The sequence below is a fragment of the Dicentrarchus labrax genome, unplaced genomic scaffold, assembly GCF_905237075.1.
Source record: "Dicentrarchus labrax unplaced genomic scaffold, dlabrax2021, whole genome shotgun sequence".
NCBI classification, from domain to species: domain Eukaryota; kingdom Metazoa; phylum Chordata; class Actinopteri; family Moronidae; genus Dicentrarchus; species Dicentrarchus labrax.
This window is the reverse complement of record NW_026136955.1, coordinates 34,612-54,849: the sequence shown is the minus strand read 5'-3', so window position 1 is coordinate 54,849 and position 20,238 is coordinate 34,612. Positions and strand designations below refer to the sequence as shown.

Here is a 20,238-nt window from a genome sequence, read left to right as displayed (position 1 = left end):
ACACATGGACAGTCATCACATCACAAGGTGTTTTCTCCCAGAATCTGTTCAGTGAACTGTTATCTGACCACACATCCTGTCTGCATTGTTCTCCAAACTAAGTTAGCATAGCCCCGATCAACCAAACTCCATTCAGAAAACAAACATTTCAAAAGTTATTTGCTTGTGGTCTTGCAGACAGACCCGACTAAATAACTTGAGCTTATGTAGTTATTTCAGCATCTTTTTGATCCGTTTATTGCAATTAAATCACAGCAAATTGTGTTTACTCTGTAAATATGGTGAACAGTGAAATACCTCAGTCAGTAACCAAACATGATCTGTCCTACAGTATGTTGTTTGCTGTTGACATTTACACACTTATATAAGTTTGGACACTATATGACATGTGTAACACAATGACAGTAGTCTCTGTTGTCAGCTGATCATCTTTCCAAAGCTGCATGTAAACAGTCAGTGAGACAGTTTCTCTGCTTCAGCTTACCTGAGACAGTGAGAGAGAGCAGACGGCTCTCAGAGGAGAAGTTATGAGAGAAAACATAGACGTGATAAACACAGCTGTAGTTTCCTTGGTGGGCGGGCTCTGCAGCAGGAAACAGGAAGTGGGCAGAGTGATTGACAGCTGGCTGGGTGTAGTTGTGCGTTGTGTTGGAGGAGGTGAAGGTGAGCTGGAAGGAGCCTCCTGGGTACTGTGGCTGGATGGAGCAGCTGATGGTGAAGTTGGAGCCCCTGAGCACCCGAAACTCCTGCTGCTGGGCCTCAGAGACCCCGTACGTGGAGGAGGACACAGAGATGTTGGGCCGAACCAGCAGGTCTGTAAATGAGATGAGATGATGAAAGGTCGCATTGATGATGTGAATGTCACTGGACTGATATCAGTAAGAGACATGGAGCAGACAGACAGACAGACAGACAGACAGACAGACAGACCAGCCCACTTCTGACTTCAGGATGTCATATATGATGTTAGATGATGTCACTGATGGGCTTACCTGAACAGGTGAGATTCAGGATGTAGGAAGAGGAATCTGATAATGCACACTTCCTCAGAGAAGATCCAGACTGAACACAGTCAGAGATGATCACCCACACAGGTCTGTCTGAGGACTCCTTTGTGTGTTCTACAGAAACAGCAGAACCACAGTCCAGATTTCTACAGACAACATTTGCTTCCTTCAGGGTCCAGAATAAGCCAATCACTGGTCTCCTGTCTCCTTTATGTCTCAGCTCCAGTGATCCTGCACAGCGACTGTCTCCTCCCACCAACCTGACAGAATCTGAACAGAAACAAGAGAGTCATCAGTAAAAGAATAAAGTGAGTTTCATCAGAACAGAAATGAACCAATCAGAGCTGCAGCTCCTCTTCTACCTGAGCAGGTGAGTCCAACAGCTTTTCCAGGTGAGCAGGTGTTTCTAGCTGAGCCTGAGCTTCTACAGTCCAGGAGAGCAGACTCATGGCCTCCACACTGGAACTCTTTGGTCCACATTGGAGCCTCCACTTCTCCATAGAGCGCCCCCTGGAGGACTGAAGTAGCCCCACAGCCGAGCTCCCTACAGACCACCTCTGCATCCTGCTGGTCAAAGTCATCTTCACACACTGAGGACCACCACTGGTTAGACTGGTCAGACTTCACCTCCAGTCTGCCTGAGCACAGACTAGTCCCATCCACCAGCCTGACAGAGTCTGGACGGATAATAGAAGATAAAATAGCGAGAGAAAGACTGAGAAGATCTGTAACCCAGAATAAAAATCTGTTTCTACAACGATCAAGAAAATGTAAAAGAATAGAAGAAGAAGAAGTTTATTAATATGTTTATCGAAATTAGATGTTTACACTCTTCTTATTTTTACATTTCACACACACATTGGCCTGGAATACACAAACATGAAACACATCCAGGTTGTTCCTCCTCTATTGTTGAGAGGAGAGTGAAATAAAACTATAAAAAGAGTAACTGGTTGAAATAAATAATTACCAAACAAACAATTATCATTCATGAATTAAGGTTTCTCTCTGCTTTGGAGAAAATCCATCATTCAAATTGTGATTAAAATGCTTTAACAGCGACACCTGCAGGACACCCCTAGTGTTTTTAAGGAAAGTGCAGCTGCTGTTTCAGTGTGGGTATTTACCAATGGTGCTGGGATCATTACTGTCATATTTCCTTTGTAGCAGAGAAATAGAGCTGCTGTGTTTGAACTACTTTGTTGAGGATAACTGCCAACTTTGATTCAATCCTGCTTCTTGTTACATCTCACAACCTTTCAATAAGGAAAGACCTTATTTTGGAGTGGACAAATATATTTAGATGATATGTGCTCAGTGAAGATTAGAAATGTAAAAGTCTTTGGCGATTAGACCCCATCGTAAAGTCATCGTATTTGAGGGGGTTGGTGGAGCTGTGATTAGTATAGGGAACCCCCAAAAGAATAGAAAAGAATGAGAAAGGAACAACGAACCAGGTAAAAATGCTTCAATCCTACCGTACCAGACAGCAGGGATCACTTAAAATATGTAATATGTAACAGGAACATATAGCTGGAAGTAAATGATTGTACAATAATGCCATACTGAGGTTGTATTGACCATGACGTGGCAAATGAGATCGGACTAAATTACAACAAGCCGGCAAATGTAAAGGAGTGTTCTCACAGAGGAAATGTGAGCTTGATACTAGAAGAAAATGAGGTCAATTATATGAAATAATGATTAAGATCAGTATGTAACATAATGGAAAGTTCATAGGACCAAACAGAAATATAAAATATCATAATACCAAGTAGAAATTAAAGTCAGCAGTGACAAACTGAAAATGCAGATTTGTTGCATGAGGTCAGGGAGACCATAGGTGTAGCATGTGGAACCTAATAAAAGGTCATAAGACCGAACAACACCAACTTAAATAAAATGGAAAACAGAACTTAACGTCTGACAACTAAACAGAAATTAAAGTCAGAGATGGCAAACAAAAGTTAGGATCCGACAACCAAACTGAAAACAGTGAGTTTGTTGGGTCGAGGTCCTGCACACAGAGAAATAGGGGAATAATTTCTGTACCCAAAGGTACATTTGTTACAAAAGTCCCGTCTAAGGCACGAAAAAGGTCCTTAAGGTGATAAATGTGGACCTTTGTTTAATTTTAAAGGTACAAAATCATGGCTGACAGAAAGGGGAACATAATTGTAACAAGCTTAAGGTAGAGGAAAATGTTTCAGCAAATCAGTGATCAAAAAATCTTGATTTAAATAGAGAGTTGGGCTTACTGAAATAAAATAGGCTACTAGTAAATTTCCATTCAATTATTGGTCTGTGTGGCCTGGGAATAATTTCATGAACCAAAGAACTAGGACAGCACTTCCATTCAACTTTTTAATTTTGCCACAAGGACGTTTCAGCGTGTATTGGCAAGTTCACAGTGGATCTATTTGAGTGATTTTGTTCATTTAATCCCGTAGCTAATTGTCAGTGTAGCAGAGTGGAATGCTTCCAGTAGCCATTACCATTACTCACAACTGTATATTATTAAGTATTATCATGACTGGGCCCACTGCTAAAATATAGACTTGATGTGGTGCAGTAATGGTTTGATCAGCCTCTCTCCGTCGTTATCTTAACATTGAATATAATTTGAGCTGATGAATCAAAATCACATTTGTACAGAAATGACAGCTGAAAGCAGCAGAGAAAAGACCAGATTTAAAGTTTAACAGCAGCAACATGATTGGCTGGAGGAGATTGTGGCTAAATCTGATTGGATTAACTGAAAGAGTAAATGGCCATGGCTGATTAGAAAAGAGAGGGAGAGAATTGTGAATGAATGAGGCATAATGAGAAGGTCTTCCTGATTGAACTTACACTGAGCTTCATTAGGCCTGTAGGGTTCATCTGGAAACAACAGCAGTGAATACAATGATGTTGTTTTTAAGAACTCTTGGAAGCCATTGATTTACTGTTTCATTGTTATTGAACAGAAGAAAGTAGAGATAATCTGCCAACTAGTGTAAAATAACACGATGCTGTGGGTTGGTTTTCCTCCTGTCCTCCACAATGTTTGAGTCAGCAGCCACTGATGCACACACAGGACCTGGACACATGCATTAGTGGACAGATGTCAGAGTGATGAGGCTGCCACACAGTCGCTGCTCCAAGCAGTTAGGGCTTCAGTGCCTTGCTCAAGAGACCTCGGCAGAGCCCAGGAGGTGAACTGGGATCACTACAGGTGTGTGTGTGTGTGTGTGTGTGTGTGTGTCAACATGTCATTGATGATGTCACTGATGGGCTTACCTGAACAGGTGAGATTCAGGATGGAGGAAGAGGAAACTGATGTTGCACACTCCCTCAGAGAAGATCCAGACTGAACACAGTCAGAGTTGATCAACCACACAGGTCTGTCTGAAGACTCCTTTCTCTCTCCTACAGAAACAGCAGAACCACAGTCCAGATTTCTACAGACAACATTTGCTTCCTTCAGGGTCCTACCGAAGCCATCCACTGGTCTCCAGTCTCCATTATGTTTCAGCTCCAGTGTTCCTGCACAGCGACTGTCTCCTCCCAACAACCTGACCTCCTCAGACTCTGAACAGAAACAAGAGAGTCATCAGTAAAAGAATAAAGTGAGTTTCATCAGAACAGAAATGAACCAATCAGAGCTGCAGCTCCTCTTCTACCTGAGCAGGTGAGTCCAACAGCTTTTCCAGGTGAGCAGGTGTTTCTAGCTGAGCCTGAGCTTCTACAGTCCAGGAGAGCAGACTCATGGCCTCCACACTGGAACTCTTTGGTCCACATTGGAGCCTCCACTTCTCCATAGAGCGCCCCCTGGAGGACTGAAGGAGCCCCACAGCCCAGCTCCCTACAGACCACCTCTGCATCCTGCTGGTCAAAGTCATCTTCACACACTGAGGACCACCACTGGTTAGACTGGTCAGACTTCACCTCCAGTCTGCCTGAGCACGGACTAGTCCCATCCACCAGCCTGACAGAGTCTGGACAGATAATAGAGAGAGAGAAAAGACTGAGAAGATCTGTAACCCAGAATAAAAATCTGTTTCTACAACGATCCAGAAAATCTAAAAGAACTAGAAAAAGAAGTTAATTAATCTGTTTATCGAAATAAGATGTTTACACTTATTTTTACATTTCACACACACATTGGCCTGAAATACACAAAAATGAAACACATCCAGGTTGTTCCTCCTCTATTGTTGAGAGGAAAGAGGGAAATAAAACTATAAAAAGAGTAACTGGTTGAAATAAATAATTACCAAACAAACAATTATCATTCATGAATTAAGGTTTCTCTCTGCTTTGGAGAAAATCCATCATTCAAATTGTGATTAAAATGCTTCAACAGCGACACCTGCAGGACACCCCTAGTGTTTTTAAGGAAAGTGCAGCTGCTGTTTCAGTGTGGGTATTTACCAATGGTGCTGGGATCATTACTGTCATATTTCCTTTGTAGCAGAGAAATAGAGCTGCTGTGTTTGAACTACTTTGTTGAGGATAACTGCCAACTTTGATTCAATCCTGCTTCTTGTTACATCTCACAACCTTTCAATCAGGAAAGACCTTATTTTGGAGTGGACAAATATATTTAGATGATATGTGCTCAGTGAAGAGGAGAAATGTGAAAAGTCTTTAGCGATTAGACCCCATCATAAAGTCATCGTATTTGAGGGGGTTGGTGGAGCTGTGATTAGTATAGGGAACCCCCAAAACAATAGAAAAGAATGAGAAAGGAACAACGAACCAGGTAAAAATGCTTCAATCCTACCGTACCAGACAGCAGGGGATCACTTAAAATATGTAATATGTAACAGGAACATATAGCTGGAAGTAAATGATTGTACAATAATGCCATACTGAGGTTGTATTGACCATGACGTGGCAAATGAGATCGGATTAAATTACAACAAGCCGGCAAATGTAAAGGAGTGTTTTCACAGAGGAAATGTGAGCTTGATACTAGAAGAAAATGAGGTCAATTATATGAAATAATGATTAAGATCAGTATGTAACATAATTGAAAGTTCATAGGACCAAACAGAAATTTTGCCACAAGGACGTTTCAGCGTGTATTGGCAAGTTCACAGTGGATCTATTTGAGTGATTTTGTTCATTTAATCCCGTAGCTAATTGTCAGTGTAGCAGAGTGGAATGCTTCCAGTAGCCATTACCATTACTCACAACTGTATTTTATTAAGTATTATCACTGTTTTATTGTCAATGTATTTTCTCATTATTTGTATTCCACGTTGGGGACTTGTTTTTCTGTATTTATTTAACTTTATTTGATGCCGTAGCCCTCCCTTATGGAGCCCCTGCAGAGTTGTGTAGTGCAACCTGTTTTTCCCCCTGCAGTCTGCTGTGGCATGAAAAGGTACTGAAAGGTTGCAATTGAAAAAAAAATATGAGAGAACATATTTCTTCAACTTCAATCAAAACTAATGTTTGTAAGTAAAAACATACGACCATTTTGCGTCCTCTTTGCTTGCAAGTTCTAAAGTTTTGTTTGCGAATTCAACTGCACTTGATGGGCGGGGCCTACGCTGGTGGACGAGAGAAGAGTTTCTATTGGTTGGTTTGACCTGGCTACGTCTTCCGCATTACACCCACTTCTCCATTGTGCTGTGCTGCTTGGAGAAGCCTGTTGCTCTTGAAACGTTTCCCATAAGTAATGAATTGCGCTATATATCGTTGGCTACAGCCTGCCGTACATTCACAACAACAACAACAACAACAACACAAGTAATGAATTATAATGCTCTGCTGCTGCAAGCACACTGATTAGCAGCAACATGGTTGTCTCTGCTAGTCACGGCCTGAGCAGAGTAGCCTAATGAGTGAGTGAATTACAGGGAGGCGTATACAACGTAGGGCTGTGATTGAAACATTTAGTGTTGCATGGTACTCGCGGTGCCAAAACGTCACGGTTCCTACACAACAGTACTACCGTGGATTACTAAACTACCGCTGAACGCGGTGCCAGTTTCCACTGTGTAGCGGGCTGCCGCTACTCCTCCCGGCTCCCGTTCTCTACAGCTGTTCTAATGTCAACAAACACACGTGGCGAATTCGCAAGCAAAACTTTTGAACTTGCAAGCAAAGAGGACGCAAAATGGTCCTATGTTTTTACTTACAAACATTAGTTTTGATTGAAGTTGAAGAAATATGTTCTCTCATATTTTTTTTTTCAATTGCAACCTGTTCTGTTTCCATCTCAAAAATTTGCCACTTACTCTTTTTTGCTTTCAAATCTCTTTTTTTGTTTCAAATATATTCTATTTGATTGAATAATAAAGGAACAGAATTCTCTCCATAAGTATTAATGGAAGGACACTGCATCGTGCAAAATTCCCGCTGTGCTAATTGTCATGTGTTTACAGAACTCACAAGCTATCAGACAGTTGTATGCCAACCACCTCTGGCGCCAAATACAACTGGCAGATATACACATGCAGTACAAGAAGAAAAAGATGGAAAACCTTGCACTGGAATCATATATAAAAGAGGACAATTAGAAAATTGGACCTTGAACTAAAAAACTTGAGCGGGAGGTGAGTTATGCCTTCAATGCACACTGTATGCTGACTGTAACACAAATGTATTAATCATTATTCTCCTTTCCTCCCCCAGCTCCAAGAAGATGACACATCCTAAATAAAAAAATAAAAGGTCAATCCTCGTAAAGTCAAGTGAGCCAATAGCCTATATGAAGGCCCAAAATGGTGTGTTCCTTTCTGCCCATTGTTGCGAGATGTGGTGGATGAGGAAGCCCTTGTGCTCAGGAGGGCCTTCAGGCGAGCAAGGGCGTAGGAACTGGGGGGGACGGGGGGACGTGTCCCCTCCAATATTGAAGACAGTCGCATTTGTCCCACCCAAAAACTATTCCGTGGAGGAGAAAAATATTTGATTTTGAAATCTTTAACTCGCTTGCTTTTATTTTAAAAGCGCCACACAGTGTCTTGTCACCGGCCGCCCCCTCAACGGCTCAGACTGTTTGGGACGGGGGAGTCTGCAGCTGGCCACAGGTCAGAGGTTAAGATGATGAAAAGACAGCAGCAGCTCAGTTTAAGTGATTTCTCTCTAATGGGGAAGAAAAGAAAGAAAGGAAATGTGAGTTGGTAATAATTTTGTCCAGGAGGATAATTATATTTTCTGTCTAATGTTAGACTTGTTGATGTTAAGCTGATGTTGTGATTCAACATCTAACTAACGTTAGTACACTCTTGCTGGGTTAACGTTGTTACTATTAACGGTACTAGCCGTTGGCTGCCGAAAATATGGCGGACTTTCCAGTAACGTAACGGACAAAAGCGATTTGACACTAAAAACAGTATTTAAGATGATTGTAAAAGAACATGATTTTTCTATTAACTTAACCCTAAATTGAAAACGAGTAACGTTACACATCTCCCACATCTAGAAAGGAGTTAGTCTGTCTGTGTTTTTCGCTTGTTCTTGACATTCCCATCAGTGTTTTTCTATACCTTATTCATCTCCACTGCTTTCATATTAGAGATCAGATGAAGTTCAGCTGGACACTAACAGTGGTAAGGGTGATGCAGGGAGAGCCAGCACTGCAGAGTTGCAGGTAGGTGCTATATGAAGGGTGAAGTGATTTTAGTTGGTTGATCATGAGAGGAAGGTTTGAACATGATAAGAAGTGAACACGGTTTAACTTAAACAATAATATAACAAACATGATTTTAATATTGCACTAGCTTTCCCATCAGTATTTTTCTGTACCTTATTCACCTAACCTTAAAGGGTTAGGGTGCTTGTAGTAACTGCAGTCTCGTCGCATTGTGTGACATTGTGACTGTTTTCCTTTTAGGGTGTTCAGAGCAGGGACAGACAGCTGACAGACACTGAAGTCAGGGGACAGAGGACAGAGTCATATCAGCCACACCCAAAATGTATTGACACTCAAGTCCTGTCTAACAGAACTCTCTCCTTCCAAGAGCGGTGGTACAAGGACTTTCCCTGGCTACATTATGATGCAGTGCGGAAGGAGGTTTTGTGTTTTTATTGCATGAGAATTTCCCAGGACAAACTCACACCATTTGCTGTAAAATCAGAGCCCGCCTTTATCACTTCTAGATTCAAAAATTGGAAAAAAGCTATTGAAAAATTTAAAGCACATGAATGTAGTCATACACTCCATCATGCTGTCTCTGTGACTGCACAAGAAAATCACCCTGTAAATGCACAGTTGTCCAGTGCTTTGGCAAATCAACAAGCAGACAACAGACACTGTCTGGGGAAAATTGTGAGTTCAATCAAATATTTGGCACGACAGGGACAGGCCTTGAGAGGACATGAGGATGAAAACAGTAATTTTTATCAACTCTTGAAAGACAAGGCAGAGGATGATGTCCTTTTAGCCAAATGGTTGCAGAGGTCCTAGAAAGATTACATCAGTCCACAGATCCAGAATGAAATTCTGTCTACAATGAGCAACATTATTGTTAGTGGAATAGCTGATACAATCAGAGATCTACCAGTTCTTCAGTATGCAGTTATTATGGATGGAACACAAGACATTTCCAGGCAAGAACAAGAAAGTATTTGCCTGCGTTATGTTGACAATGACCTGAAGCCCCATGAAGAGTTCATTGGTTTGTATTCTGTTTCTGATACAACAGGAAAAAGCCTTGCTGGAGTAGTTAAAGATGTGCTGCTGAGATTAAACTTACCAAGGCATGGTTTACGAGGTCAAACTTATGACGGGGCAGCTTATATGGCTGGGAAGCATGCTGGTGCACAGGCACTGATAAAACAAGAGCAGCCACTAGCACTTTACGTTCATTGTGGGGCTCACTGTACTAATTTAATCACACAGAAAGCTTGCTTAGCCTCTGTTCTGATCAGAGACTCATTGGATTGGGTCAACCAGCTTGGAGTCCTTTTGTCTCATTCAGGGAAGTTTAAGGCGATCCATGCAGCAATAGCACATGCAGAGAATCCATCATGCAGTGCAATAAAACCCCTGTGTCCCACGAGATGGACAATACGGGGCAAAGCCATCACAGCTGTTTTGTTACAGTATGGGTCAGTTCTGGCTAGCTTGCAAGAGATGGCTTGTGGTGCTTCAAATACTGCATCTACTGCTAATGGCCTGCTAGGGCAGTTTAGGAAAGGCAAAACAGTTTTGGGTCTCATCCTTGCCTCACCAGTGATTTGTGAGCTTAAATGCCTCACATCTCTTTTCAGAAGAGAACTGAAACCATTGCTGGCATGAGGGCTGCTGTCAAAGTTGTTAGGACCTCACTCAAGGCCAAAAGAGATGAGGCAAGTTTCAAAACTTGTTTGAAGAGGCGACAGCTGTGGTTCAGTCTTTAGGTGTTAAGCCCATTACCATTCCACAGACCAGACCACCCCCAAAACGCTTCATTGAAGGAGCTGAGGCACATCAGCCTAAAAGTGCCAAGGACCACTACAGAGGGGACTTCTTTAAAGTCCTGGATATTGTAGATGCACAGCTCAGTGAGCTATTTAACCAGGATGACTTGCTGACTTTGCAAAAGTTGGAAGAGACACTTCTGAGTGGAGAGATTGATGCTGCAGTCATTGAGAAATACCCAGAGTTGAACAGAGAGTCACTTTCAGTGCAGCTTTCTATGTTTCGCATGAACTACTCATTTAGCAACAGTGCAGAGGCTGCAGGGATCATTCGTGGATTGCCTGTAGAGGTACGTAGACTATTTGGGCAAGTGGAAATCCTGGTCAGGTTGCTTTTGGTAGTCCCTGTTTCATCCTCTGAGGCAGAGAGAAGTTTTTAGTGTCCTCCGCAGGCTCAAAACTTGGCTCCGGTCCACAATGACTCAAAACAGACTTAACCATGTTGCTGTCTGTCATGTCCATCAGGATAAACTTGACTTACTGGACAAGAAGTCAATTTGCAAGCAATTTGTGGCTGCAAATGACAGGAGGAAAAACATTTTGGCTCTTTTGCCTAGGCCAGTGTTTTTCAACCTTTTGTGTGCCACGGCACGTTTACCTTTACCTTCACACACCAGTTAGTGGAAATGTGGAAGGATATCACAATGGAGAGTAAAATCAAGTTGGTTTATATGTTAAATCTCTTGATGCTGTTTTTGCCTTTCACCTTAACCTTTGCATGTATCTGTGTCTGTTCATTGAGGCATAAGATACAACTAAGAAAAGAAAATTTATTCAGAAAATTTGAATTCAAATTTTGATCAATGTATGTTAATCTACAAAACTGGATGATTAGGCCTGCAATTAAAGAATTGATTTGATATTTATCAGTTCATTACTGCCATGTTTTTCTTTATCTTTACAAATGTATCTTTTTAGTAGAATAAAGTATGTTGGTGAATTTGAAAATTTTGCAGTGTAGTTAATTTATGACCTATTTCTGTTCAAACCATTAACGGATCTGTCAGGTTTCCAATATGTGTCCCCCCCAATGTTAAACTCATTCCTACGCCCCTGCAGGCGAGAGAGGGTCTTCAGGGACCGGTTGGACCCACTGGCCTTCCCTGATGACCATCTATATGAAAGGTACAGGTTTTCTGCAGATGGCATCAGGTATCTGTGCAGACTGCTGGGTCCCAGGATTAAACACCGCACAGCACGGAGCCATGCACTGAGTGTGGAGCAAATTGTGTGGCCTTGCACTTTTTGCAAGTGGAGGCTTCCTGTACTCAGTCGGGGATGCAGAACAGCTGAACAAGGCCACAATTTGCCGCACAATAAGGAGTGTGTGTCTGGCTATCAAAGCATTGTCAAATGTCTTCATCTCCTTCCCTGGCCACAGAAGACTCAACATCAAAGAGGAGTTCTATAGGATTGCAGGTAAGAGAATCTACAAATTACAGGAAAACTGTTAACAGTCATAGTAGGATACTCATTACTTTGTGTTACAGGTTTCCCCAATGTCATTGGTGCACTGGACTGCACATACATCAAGATAAAATCCCCCTCAGGTGCCCATGAGGCGGATTTTGTGAATAGGAAATCCTTTCACAGCATTAATGTTCAGGTGAACATAACTTTTTGATATTGTCAATTGATGAACACTGTACATTGCTTGTGATGTGCATTGATTGGTTTAATAGTCCTCATCTTTTGATTTCAGATGGTCTGCAGTGCTGACTGTCTGATCAGCAATGTTGTGGCAAAATGGCCTGGCTCAGTCCATGACTCCTTGTCTTTCGGACCTCTGAAATCTATCAGCGCCTATCACAAGGTAAGCCACACAACTCCTATTAATAACCACTTTTTACATCATGGCTGTGTCAAGAATGTCACTCTGTTTATGAGGTTGTAATGATGAGATTTTGTGTTGACAGGTGAATTCTCTGGTGTGTTGCTGGGAGACAGGGGGTATGCCTGCCAGCCTTTTCTCCTGACACCATTCACAGACCCCCAGGAAGCACAGCAGGCCTACAACCATGCCCATGCCAGGACCAGGGCCAGAGTTGAAATGACCTTTGGCCTCCTGAAGGCACGCTTTCAGTGTCTTCACAAATTAGGGGTCAGCCCTTTGAAGGCATGTGACATTACAGTGGCTTGTGCTGTCCTCCACAATGTGGCTTGCCTGAGGAAGGAGAGGGCCCCCAGAGTGGTCGGCTGGTGAGGGACCAATATGTGTTAAATTATTTTAGTTAATATGCATGCTTTAAATTTAGGTTAAATATGTCCTGCAGTGGCAGAGGAATTTGTGTTTTTCTTGTAATTTAATTTAAATTGATTTGGCCTCTTATGATGATTGTGCTGTATACTGTGTGTATACAAGCTTGCTGGGAGGCTACTGCATCCATTAATTTGTCTGTTCATTTGATGTGTATGGATTTGTCCTGCATTTATTTCAGTGTGCAGACGTATTATATACAGACCTTTGAATGTGTATTTATCCTTGTGTTGTATAATATGCTTTGATTCTGTGCTTTCCATCTTGTAGAGTCACTGTGTGACTTCAGTTTGGAAAGGAGCTGATGGTTTACCTGTTTTGCTTTATCCTTATTCAATAAAGGAACATAATGTTACACTTTGATGTGTATTTATATTTATATGGGATGTGTATTTTATACGACAGAGTATTAGGGCCACACTGAGGAAGAAAGAAAAAGTCATACATTTATGAGACTGGTTCTTTCTGTGGAAAAGATGCATTTTCTTGCATATTCTTTTTAAGGTCCTGATACTTATGACAATGTGATGCTGATGTGCCAAAACATTAAGTATCTCCTTGTTTTTGAAACCTATACTGAAGTACAATCCCACGAAATGCTCCACAGCCCTCATTTTAACAACTCTCCTCCTCTAAAACAACGGGTTACAATATTATGACTTTATTCTCGTAAATTTATGACTTTATTCTCGAAGTCTGTGAATTTTTATTTTTTCTCTGTGGCCCTAATATTCCGTCATTTTATATATAGCTTTATAGTCTATGGGAAACTGTAAATTATCTAATGATAGCAACATCATCTAAAATCATAATTTATCCAAAATGATTGAAATTAATGATCACAAACGTTTAAATAATGACAGTGGGTCTAGTTATATGTGATAACAATGTGTAGCGGGCAGTGGAATAACTATTGGTTTCCGTTTGTGGTGACTGCTGACTGAGATAAGGGATGAGATGTCAGAGTTATGAGGCTGCCACACAGTCGCTGCTCCAAGCAGTTAGGGGTTCAGTGCCTTGCTCAAGAGACCTCGGCAGAGCCCAGGAGGTGAAGTGGGATCACTACGTGTGTGTGTGTGTGTGTGTGTGTGTGTGTGTGTGTGTCTCAACATGGGTACATTGCTGTCATTAATGATGTCATTGATGATGTCACTGATGGGCTTACCTGAACAGGTGAGATTCCGGATGGAGGACAAGGGAAATGATCTTGCACAGTCCCTCAGAGAAGATCCAGACTGAACACAGTCAGAGTTGATCCACCACACAGGTCTGACTGAAAACTCCTCTTTCTTTACTACAGAAACAGCAGAACCACAGTCCAGATTTCTACAGACAACATTTGCTCTCTTCAGGGTCAAGTCTAAGCCCCCCACTGGTCTCCAGTCTCCACTCTGTTTCAGCTCCAGTGTTCCTGCACAGCGACTGTCTCCTCCCACCAACCTGACAGACTCTGAACAGAAACAAGAGAGTCATCAGTAAAAGAATAAAGTGAGTTTCATCAGAACAGAAATGAACCAATCAGAGCTGCAGCTCCTCTTCTACCTGAGCAGGTGAGTCCAACAGCTTTTCCAGGTGAGCAGGTGTTTCTAGCTGAGCCTGAGCTTCTACAGTCCAGGAGAGCAGACTCATGGCCTCCACACTGGAACTCTTTGGTCCACATTGGAGCCTCCACTTCTCCATAGAGCGCCCCCTGGAGGACTGAAGGAGCCCCACAGCCGAGCTCCCTACAGACCACCTCTGCATCCTGCTGGTCAAAGTCATCTTCACACACTGAGGACCACCACTGGTTAGACTGGTCAGACTTCACCTCCAGTCTGCCTGAGCACAGACTAGTCCCATCCACCAGCCTGACAGAGTCTGGACGGATAATAGAAGATAAAATAGAGAGAGAGAAGACTGAGAAGATCTGTAACCCAGAATAAAAATCTGTTTCTACAACGATCAAGAAAATGTAAAAGAATAGAAGAAGAAGTTAATTAATCTGTTTATCGAAATTAGATGTTTACACTCTTCTTATTTTTCATTTCAAACACACATTAGCCTGAAATACACACAGGTTGGTCCTCCTCTATTGTTGAGAGGAGAGTGAAATAAAACTATAAAAAGAGTAACTGGTTGAAATAAATAATTACCAAACAAACAATTATCATTCATGAATTAAGGTTTCTCTCCGCTTTGGAGAAAATCCATCATTCAAATTGTGATTTAAATGCTTCAACAGCGACACCTGCAGGACACCCCTAGTGTTTTTAAGGAAAGTGCAGCTGCTGTTTCAGTGTGGGTATTTACCAATGGTGCTGGGATCATTACTGTCATATTTCCTTTGTAGCAGAGAAATAGAGCTGCTGTGTTTGAACTACTTTGTTGAGGATAACTGCCAACTTTGATTCAATCCTGCTTCTTGTTTCATCTCACAACCTTTCAATCAGGAAAAACCAGTGAAGATTAGAAATGTAAAAGTCTTTGGCGATTAGACCCCATCGTAAAGTCATCGTATTTGAGGGGGTTGGTGGAGCTGTGATTAGTATAGGGAACCCCCAAAAGAATAGAAAAGAATGAGAAAGGAACAACGAACCAGGTGGAAATGCTTCAATCCTACCGTACCAGACAGCAGGGGATCACTTAAAATATGTAATATGTAACAGGAACATATAGCTGGAAGTAAATGATTGTACAATAATGCCATACTGAGGTTGTATTGACCATGACGTGTAGGGGTGGGTAAAAATATTGATACGGCAATATATCGCGATACTTTGCCGCCCAATATAATATCAATCTTTCAATTCCAAAGATCGATTATTTTTAAGAATAATGATTCATGTTTAGACGCATTGTGAATACAGTACGACTTCCGTACCTCCACTCCGGTAGATGGCGCCGAAGAGCGACTCTGCTGTTCGGCACATGTATTTCTGTATTAGAGAGAGTGGCTGAGGATCAAAATAACAACGCCTCCGCAGTTTAAAGCCGACGTTTGGAAGCACTTTGGCTTCCAAGTTAAAAAAGATAGTAAGAACAACGAGTTGGATAAAGATAATGCCGTTTGTAAGCCTCGTCTCGCTGCTGTGAAATATTGTGGGAACACAACGAACTTGCGAGGTCACCTAGCAAGACACCACGCCCAGATATTAGCACAGAAGCAGCCGCCAAAACGGATTGAGCCAAACCAGACTACGCTGGACAACTTGTGTTTTTAGCTGCACTGCATCGTACTGCAGGTTACAATGATTTCAGTTTGTTGGTCAGGGAAAAGAGATTAATGGTTACTTTGAGATATTTACAGTAGTTTCAGTGAAGAGAAATTTAATGCACTTTATTTTATGGTTTCAACTGCAGTGTGTAACACTGCATTTTATTTTCAATATTTGTTTCAGTGAATGTCATGGAAATTGAGAAAATGGAGAGGCTGTTTTGAATGAAATAGTTTTGACTCAATTTGTCATCTGATCAATATAATCTGATGTACATATAAAGGTACTTGTGTTTTCATCTCTATTTATATCGCAATATTGTGATATCGTGATGCGTATCGTATCGTGAGGTTCTTGCCAATACTCACCCCTAATGACGTAGCAAATGAGAGCTTGATACTAGAAGAAAATGAGGTCAATTATATGAAATAATGATTAAGAACAATATGTAACATAATGCAAAGTTCATAGGACCAAACAGAAATATAAAATATCATAATACCAAGTAGAAATTAAAGTCAGCAGTGACAAACTGAAAATGCAGATTTGTTGCATGAGGTCAGGGAGACCATAGGTGTAGCATGTGGAACCTAATAAAAGGTTATAAGACCGAACAACACCAACTTAAATAAAATGGAAAACAGAACTTAACGTCTGACAACTAAACAGAAATTAAAGTCAGAGATCGCAAACACAAATTAGGATCCGACAACCAAACTGAAAACAGTGAGTTTGTTGGGTCGAGGTCCTGCACACAGAGAAATAGGGGAATCATTTCTGTAGCCAAAGGTACATTTGTTACAAAATTCCCGTCTAAGGTACGAAAAAGTCGGGCTGATTGAAATAAAATAAGCTACTAGTAAATTTCCATTCAATTATTGGTCTGTGTGGCCTGGGAATAATTTCATGAACCAAAGAACTAGGACAGCACTTCCATTCAACTTTTTTAATTTTGCCACAAGGACGTTTCAGCGTGTATTGGCAAGTTCACCCAGGAGGTGAACTGGGATCACTACAGGTGTGTGTGTGTGTGTGTGTGTGTGTGTGTGTGTGTGTGTGTGTGTGTGTGTCAACATGGATACATTACTGTCATTAATTATGTCATTGATGATGTCACTGATGGGCTTACCTGAACAGGTGAGATTCAGGATGTAGGAAGAGGAACTTGATGTTGCACACTCCCTCAGAGAAGATCCAGACTGAACACAGTCAGAGTTGATCAACCACACAGGTATGTCTGAAGACTCCTTTCTCTCTCCTACAGAAACAGCAGAACCACAGTCCAGATTTCTACAGACAACATTTGCTTCCTTCAGGGTCCAGTCTAAGCCCCTCACTGGTCTCCAGTCTCCATCATGTTTGAGCTCCAGTGTTCCTGCACAGCGACTGTCTCCTCCCACCAACCTGACAGCGTCTGAACAGAAACAAGAGAGTCATCAGTAAAAGAATAAAGTGAGTTTCATCAGAACAGAAATGAACCAATCAGAGCTGCAGCTCCTCTTCTACCTGAGCAGGTGAGTCCAACAGCTTTTCCAGGTGAGCAGGTGTTTCTAGCTGAGCCTGAGCTTCTACAGTCCAGGAGAGCAGACTCCTGGCCTCCACACTGGAACTCTTTGGTCCACATTGGAGCCTCCACTTCTCCATAGAGCGCCCCCTGGAGGACTGAAGGAGCCCCACAGCCGAGCTCCCTACAGACCACCTCTGCATCCTGCTGGTCAAAGTCATCTTCACACACTGAGGACCACCACTGGTTAGACTGGTCAGACTTCACCAACAGTCTGCCTGAGCATGGACTAGTCCCATCCACCAGCCTGACAGAGTCTGGACGGATAATAGAAGATAAAATAGAGAGAGAGAGAAGACTGAGAAGATCTGTAACCCAGAATAAAAATCTGTTTCTACAACGATCCAGAAAATGTAAAAGAACTAGAAGAAGAAGTTAATTAATCTGTTTATCGAAATAAGATGTTTACACTTATTTTTACATTTCACACACACATTGGCCTGAAATACACAAACATGAAACACATCCAGGTTGGTCCTCCTCTATTGTTGAGAGGAGAGTGAAATAAAACTATAAAAAGAGTAACTGGTTGAAATAAATAATTACCAAACAAACAATTATCATTCATGAATTAAGGTTTCTCTCTGCTTTGGAGAAAATCCATCATTCAAATTGTGATTAAAATGCTTTAACAGGGACACCTGCAGGACACCCCTAGTGTTTTTAAGGAAAGTGCAGCTGCTGTTTCAGTGTGGGTATTTACCAATGGTGCTGGGATCATTACTGTCATATTTCCTTTGTAGCAGAGAAATAGAGCTGCTGTGTTTGAACTACTTTGTTGAGGATAACTGCCAACTTTGATTCAATCCTGCTTCTTGTTACATCTCACAACCTTTCAATCAGGAAAGACCTTATTTTGGAGTGGACAAATATATTTAGATGATATGTGCTCAGTGAAGATTAGAAATGTAAAAGTCTTCGGCGATTAGACCCCATCGTAAAGTCATCGTATTTGAGGGGGTTGGTGGAGCTGTGATTAGTATAGGGAACCCCCAAAAGAATAGAAAAGAATGAGAAAGGAACAACGAACCAGGTAAAAATGCTTCAATCCTACCGTACCAGACAGCAGGGGATCACTTAAAATATGTAATATGTAACAGGAACATATAGCTGGAAGTAAATGATTGTACAATAATGCCATACTGAGGTTGTATTGACCATGACGTGGCAAGTGAGATCGGACTAAATTACAACAAGCCAGCAAATGTAAAGGAGTGTTTTCACAGAGGAAATGTGAGCTTGATACTAGAAGAAAATGAGGTCAATTATATGAAATAATGATTAAGATCAGTATGTAACATAATGGAAAGTTCATAGGACCAAACAGAAATATAAAATATCATAATACCAAGTAGAAATTAAAGTCATGCAGATGCAGATTTGTTGCATGAGGTCAGGGAGACCATAGGTGTAGCATGTGGAACCTAATAAAAGGTCATAAGACCGAACAACACCAACTTAAATAAAATGGAAAACAGAACTTAACGTCTGACAACTAAACAGAAATTAAAGTCACAGATGGCAAACACAAATTAGGATCCGACAACCAAACTGAAAACAGTGAGTTTGTTGGGTCGAGGTCCTGCACAGAGAAATAGGGAAATCATTTCTGTACCCAAAGGTACATTTGTTACAAAAGTCCCGTCTAAGGCACGAAAAAGTTCCTTAAGGTGATAAATGTGGACCTTTGTTTAATTTTAAAGGTACAAAATCATGGCTGACAGAAAGGGGAACATAATTGTAACAAGCTTAAGGTAGAGGAAAATGTTTCAGCAAATCAGTGATCACAAAATCTTGATTTAAATAGAGAGTTGTATGGGCTGATATTTGTGTCAGTAGAAACTGAATCTGAATAGCATAATTTGAATTTGAATTTATTAGTTTGAAACTGAATTTTAGCCTCACTAAAAAATCAACTTTTTATGTTCTTTCATTTTCAGTTCGCTCAATTCAATTTCAAACCACAAGATTACACTTTTAAGGTCACAGACGGGTCAAGGTGTTCAGTAAGAGCAATCGAGTGCAGATGCACAGAGCTCCTTTTTGGCAAAGCAGCACGTTTGTTTTGACCATTTCCTGGACCTGTAGACATTGGCTAGCAAAAAACATGCTTAAAGGAGACATATTATTCCCCTTTCCAGGTTCATAATTGTATTTTGTGGCTCTCCTACAATAGGTTTAGATGATTTAATGTTCAAAAAACACATTATTTTACTCATACTGCCTACAACTGAGCACCTCTTTTCAGCCTCTGTCTGAAACGCTCGGTTTTAGCTCCGGCCCCTCCAACTTCTGCCTCACCGTTGCCGGCAGGTAGCTCCTCAATGCTACTGAGTTTATCTGCATTTCTACCGTCAATATTAATTCAATAACTGCTTCTAAACCAAAAACTTCACCAGCGGACATGTTAGAACGGGAGTCTGACCTGAAATCATGGAGAAATGAACAACAACAACAATCACGATTACAGCTTTCTGTGACGTGTTCCTCAGGTAAATACTGCTATATAATGTTAGTGTTCATACCTTAGTTAGTGTTTTATGCTTGTCTTTACAGGTACAGCAGTGAGCAGTGACCTACAGTCTACACAGCCCAGTGAAGTTAAACATATTATATATTACATAATATTAACAACATTAGTCAAGCAGTTGTTTCTAGTGAAGAAACAGCAAGTAAATGTACCAAAGTAATCAGAGTAATAGTATAATGATTACTGTAACCTCCCATCTGTTATATTCTTTATACACATTAGTTTACTGAGACCATGGAAACAGAAACCTGGAATACTTTATCCTGTACAACATGTCAACATAACTGAAG

The 20,238-nt window shown here is 41.2% G+C and overlaps 1 pseudogene; it reads right to left on the bottom strand.

Annotated features, from left to right (window-relative positions):
• LOC127360849 (scavenger receptor cysteine-rich type 1 protein M130-like) overlaps positions 1-20,238 on the bottom strand; it is a 61,736-nt pseudogene that overhangs the window by 16,330 nt on the left and 25,168 nt on the right.